We start from the raw sequence: 6,000 nt of genomic DNA, 5'->3' as shown, positions 1-6,000 counted from the left end.
TCACTTGTAAGTAAATCTCCAAAAATGTGCCAACATTTTTTAAAGAACACGGCATGCAATCCATCCGCACCTGGTGCTTTTGTGTCACCTATAGAGAATAAAGCCTTTTTCACCTCCTCCGCAGAGTATGGTTTCAGAAGCTCATTGTTCATGTTTTTCGTAACACGAGGCACGACATGATTTATGAAAACTGGGTCCGTTTCCTCAATCTCTGTAGAGAATAGACCAGCAAAATAATCTGAAATTAGAGGATTCAAATACACCGTACCTTCTTGCCAAACACCCTGGGCATTCCTTAGTTTTTTAATATGGTTTCTCAGACGTCTTGCTGAGGCAAAGTTCTGGAAATAGGCCGTGTTACGGTCTCCAAACTGCAGCCAATTCAGCCTGCTTCGTTGAGCCCAATACATTTCTTCCATCTCTAGTAATTCTTCTATCTCCATCGATAGTTCCTTCTGCCTCGCTACATTTTCATTGGACAGTTCTCGCCTCGAGACCTCTTCCATCTCCTTTTTTACACTGTGAAGTTTATTCTTTGTACCTTTAAGGACTGATCTGTCCCAAACGTGCAGGTCCTTATGGATAGCCGCTAATCTGTCAGCCAGCGAAACATTCCCAGCTGGAGCATGAGACCAATCCCATGCTTGTTGCACAACTTCCAAAAATCTTTTCTCCTTCAGCCATCTTGATTCAAACCTGAGCAGGGCGGGCCCATTATGCTCGTGCACCGGCTCTTCATCCAGAGACATCAGAATAGGCCTATGATCAGACTTGCTATAATTCAGATGGTGTACAGTAGCATTCGCAAATTTCCTTTGCCACCCATCGTTTGCAAGTGCTCTATCCAATCTTTCTCGGATCATGCCTCGTTGCCAAGTGAATTTATCTCCCACATATCCACAGTCAACAAGATGACAGTCATCAAGAGCATCGCGGAATGCCTTCATATATCTGTCTGGACGAGGTCTCCCCCCTCTTTTTCAAAAGAATATGCAATATCGTTCAGATCTCCCATGATCAACCAAAGCATATCACTAATGCCAGCTAGATCACACATCCTCTGCCAGGTGAGATGCTTATCTTCCCAACGTGGTTCATCGTACATACCAGTGAACCTCCACATATTATCCAGATCGTTTCCAACATATACATAAATGAAATTGTTTGTCTTGAACTTCAGAGAGACAACCACTTCCTCCTTCCAGTATAGAACCAACCCGCCACTTTTACCATCACTATGGACCACCTCCTTATGATCCATCTTCATTCTCCTCCTCAGACACTCTGCCGGGAATTCATCTAAATGTGTTTCCGATAGAAAAACTATGTCAGGGCTCCTGCTCGTGTGAACTTCAAGGAGGGCCCTGACCGCTGCGCCTTGCTGCAAGCCACGACAATTCCAACTAAGTATTTTCATTGCATCCGGTCAGCCTCCCTCACCTCGGAGACCGCCACCAATAAAATTTAATCCTTCTAAAACTCACACGATACTTCTCCGACAAAGTCGATTGAGCAGACAAACTGAATAAAAACCCTACCACAATCGGAACACTACGGAGGGACAGTAAACCGATCACAACACCTTGCAAGGCAAAAGAGATGTGCCGGGACAGAAAACCAGCTTCGCGAGACGCGCGTTGGGACATGAACTATGCAGGCTTCCGATCCTCTGAAAAAGCCAGCAAACCAGAGAACCAAGAACGACACTACCTCTTCTCTTCTCCTTCTCTCATCAGGATCAGATTAGGACATCACGCTAGTGGCCAAGAGGGGCCCATGACCCCTACAGTATTAAACAGCAGACAGGCGGCGGCACCCGCCGCCGGTGGCCGTGGGCAAAACCTAGATCGCCTTCAGATCACCCTTTTGCTTTGGTTTGTCGAGCAAGCAGACAGCGGTGCGGTGATGACTCAACTGACTGGTAGCACTCAGCCATATCTGAATGCTCCCCGAGATTAGCTGGGTCTTTTTCTTAAGGTGGTTGTGTCTTTTTATTTTTTTGAAACGAGGAAAAAGACTTGCCATTTTCATTGATTAAGAAGAAGAGAATTGTCCAATTAATTGACGGAAAATCGGGCTAAAACCGATACAACACAACCCACATGACATGGGCACCATCGGCCAACCTAGCCACCGACATGGAACAGAAGCCACGACGGCACATGCCAACGGATGGCACACGCGCAAGCAACCGACAGCTCTGACTTTGACGACGAGCAACATAGGGGAAACATCCAGGACTTGCGCCGACCGTGCCGAAAAGAGCACCTCGGACATGTCGGGAAGAACCGACTACCGAAGACCACACCACGACCCAAGATCCTCTCGACGCCATGATCGTTGCCAAACAGAAACCAGCGCCCCACCTCAGCAAACCACGCGGCGAAGATGCCGCCATCGACGGCGAAGATGCCATCATCCTCTGTCTCTCAGTCGTAGCCGGCTCTGAGACGATGCCCCCAAGGAGGAGAAAGACGCGAAGATGCCTCCATCGCCCGGTCCAACGGATCTGAGGTTTCCCTCCGAAGCCCAAGCCGTGGGGAGAAGGAGAAACTCCACGGTGACGCTTCCAAGAAATATCACGGCACCCGCGGGCGCCGCCGTCACCGGCTCCGGTGAAGACCGGAGCAAGGATTTCTCCCGGAGATGTGCCGACCACCTATCACCATTGACCGCCACCCACTGACCACCACCCCTGCCGAGGCCGACCTCACTCTGGCCACGGGATCCCACGATCCATCGTGACCAGATTCGCACCACCTCCTGGCCGAAGCCGCCGCCACCATACCCGGGGCCGCCGCCCTGGAGCCCAAGAGCCGCCACATCATCGTCATCACCGTCGACAGGAGCCCGACGACATGGAGCCCACATCTCAAATCTGGAGGCAAGGGAGGGCCTGGCCAGACTGCGGACTCGCCCCAAGCCTTGCCTCAGAGGGCCGGAGGACAGCCAAAGCCGCCGCCGGAAGGCTACAGTCGAGCCGCACCAGATCTGAACCGCCGGAAGCCAGAGCCGCACGAGCAAGATAGAGCGGTCGCAGCCACCTAACCTCGATCCACCGCTGGACGTCGCGAGGCCGCCGTCGTTGCCGCGCCTACTCGCCACACCGCCCAGCCGTCGTTCCACCGGAGGAGCAGCCGCCTCCGTGGGACCTGCAGCCTGGACCACCACTAACCCGAGCGAGGGACAAGGCGCGCCGTGGCGCACGCAGTGCACCGTCCGCCGAGTCGCCGAGCCGCCCACGCCGCCACCACCGGGCCCAGCCTCGCCGAGCCCTCGATCCGCCAAAACGCGGTCGCCCGCCCTGGAACCCCCCGCCGTCCGCGCCGCATCTGGTCACCGTGAGGCCACCGCCGCGCCTCCCCTACTCTCGGACCACTGGATCTGCGTCAGCCATCGCCGGAGCCGCGCCCGCTCGCCCGCTGGACCCCGCCGAGCTCACACGCCAGATCCACCCTTGGGCCACCCTGAGAGAAGCCCCGCCGCCACCCTCCCTGGAGCCTGACCGGGCTTTGCCGGCGGGCTCCTCAGGCGGCGGCGAAGTGCTGGGGCAGAGGGGGGGGGAGGAAATAGCCGGCGCCGGTGGTGTTCCCCCGTGTCGCCCGAGAGAGGCGACGCGGGGGTCCGAGACTAATGGTGTTGTGTCTTGTTATCAGTTTGTTGTTTTATGTTGCACTTAGAATGGCATGCACGTTAGCCTTCCTCTCATTTTTTGCTTGCACCTGCTACTCCCGAGCGCTCTTTGCCTGTTCCCGCCGGCGACGGCCAAAAGCGTCTCCTATCTCTCCCTTCACTAAAAAAGACACATCCATGACATTATGGCCTGAACGAAAACTATTTCTGTCATGGTTGTGACACTTCTATGACGATAATTGTGACAAAAACACGTATCATCGTAGATGTGGTGGGCTCCTACTTCTATGATAAAAAATCATGATAGAAATTGCGCTTTTTGCCCTGGGCGGGCCGGAGATGCACCTGTGTGACATTCTTTGGGTTCTCTGTGAAGTAAAAAATCATGGTTGAAGTGAGGGCGAGAAAAAATCCAGGGAGTTCCCGGTTATGGTGGATGGTCGGGCTCAAGCGATACAGTGCGGTTTGCGCATTTCTCCCGTACGTACACATGTGTGTGTGAGGCGCCCTCTAACTGAACCCGAGCAAGGCTACACACGCGGTTGATGAGTTTTAATTAAGTTAAGTGTCAAGTTCTCTGTAAAGCCCCGAGACCGATGTGCCAGGTGTTGTTCAGTTATTCGTTGTCATTGCCGTGTCATTCACTTGTGTGTTGCATCTTGCCATGTCATCATGTGCATTGCATCATCATGTTTTCAAAACTTGCATCCGTCCGGGTTTCCCCAGTGCCATCCGTTGTCCGTTCTGAACCCACACACACTTGCACGCGCCCGCGGCATGTCCGAAATATTATTTTATAAGTGACCGGAGTATGTTCTCGGATTGGGTTGAAATTTGGTGTGTGGTCTTGTTATAGTGTAGACAGGCCGCCTGTCAAGTTTCATCGTAATCGGAGTTCGTTTGACGCCCCAACGGATAAATATAGCGGCAATAGTAGCCGGTCAAAACGTCGGACGTTTTCGGTCTCCGGAAATAGTCGCAGGGCCTCCCTCTCTTCTCTTCTCTCAGCTCGAGACCGTCTACACAACCCACTACTCACCGCCAGGCCCTACCTAACCTCTCTCGTCAGCCCGCGACCCTCCTCGCGCGCACCCGAAAGCTGTCCCGGACCCGACTCGGACAGTCGTTACCGCTGTGTTCGGATCAACCCCAAACATCTGCAAAACGTCATCGTTTTCTTATTTGGGCTCACTAACTATTTTATTCGCGACCGTACGTTTACGATCATAGGGATGAGGTAGCCCCTAACCTAACCCACCTGCGTATATAATGGGCAACCCTAGAAATTAGGGATCTGTCCCATCCAATCCCTCTCAGCCGCCGCCGCCATTTCCTTTGTTCTCAACGCCAAGCCAACCAGTTTCCTTCCCCGTTCCAAAATCTCCGCAGCCAACCACATCTCCTCGAACCAAATCATCATCGCCTTCTCCACCCAACCAACCGCCAGCCGCAGCGCCCATCCTCTCGATCTAGGAGCCGAGCTCCCCTGCCAGGCCGACCTCGCCTCCATTTTTCTCTCCCTCGTTGCTCTCTCTCTCACCCGGTTCCCCCTCTCTCTGTTTCCTCGCGCAGGAGCCGCATCGCAGCATGGCCGGAGCTCCTTCCCCGACACTCGTCGCTGACCCCCCCTGTTTCTTCGGTCCCAGCAGGAGACAAGCCGCCGGATCTGACGCCTCACCAGGGAACGCCATGGCCGCCGCACCATGGAGCCACTTCGACTTGGACCCCGCCGGATCGACGCAGCCCGCCGCCGTCCTGCTTCGCTAGCTCGGGCACGAGCGCCCCGTCTTCCTCCTCGTCGCGCGGACCCAGGAAGGGCCCCCGCCAGCACCGCCGCTCCTCTGCGCCCTCGCTGCCCAAGTCGCCTGCATCCCCTGCTTCGTGAACGAGAAGACCGGCGCTGCACCTTCGTTGACTCGTCCCAGCGCCAGCGTGGACGAGATCCACGTCGCCCGCGCCTGGGTCTTCTCGCCCGAGGCCCAGCTCCTCCCGAGCCGGCCCCTCTCCACATCGCCCACTCCCTGGCGTCAAGCCAGATCCAGCAGGCCCAGCGCCTCCCCAAGGCCCAGATCGCGCCGGCCTCACCCGGCCTGCTACCTCCTCCTCCTCGCCGACTGGGCTTGGCCCATGGTGAGAACTCCCCCAGCGCCCATCTTTTCTTTTTTTCTGGTTGTTGGGCCAGCTAGTTTCGGCCCAGTGCAGTTTTATTTCCTAGTCCTGCGATTCTGCTATTTAACCGGGGAATTACAGTTTTACAGAAAAGACCCTTTTGTTCATGCATTTAATAACTCACTAACCGTGCATCGGATTAAAATGTTTTATATATGAAACTTGCTCAGAATTTTGTGTAGATTAATAATATCCAAC

This window comes from Triticum urartu, chromosome 5A (assembly GCF_056163025.1).
Source record: "Triticum urartu cultivar PI428250 chromosome 5A, HENAU_Tu73, whole genome shotgun sequence".
NCBI classification, from domain to species: Eukaryota; Viridiplantae; Streptophyta; class Magnoliopsida; order Poales; family Poaceae; genus Triticum; species Triticum urartu.
This window is presented reverse-complemented; position numbering follows the sequence as displayed.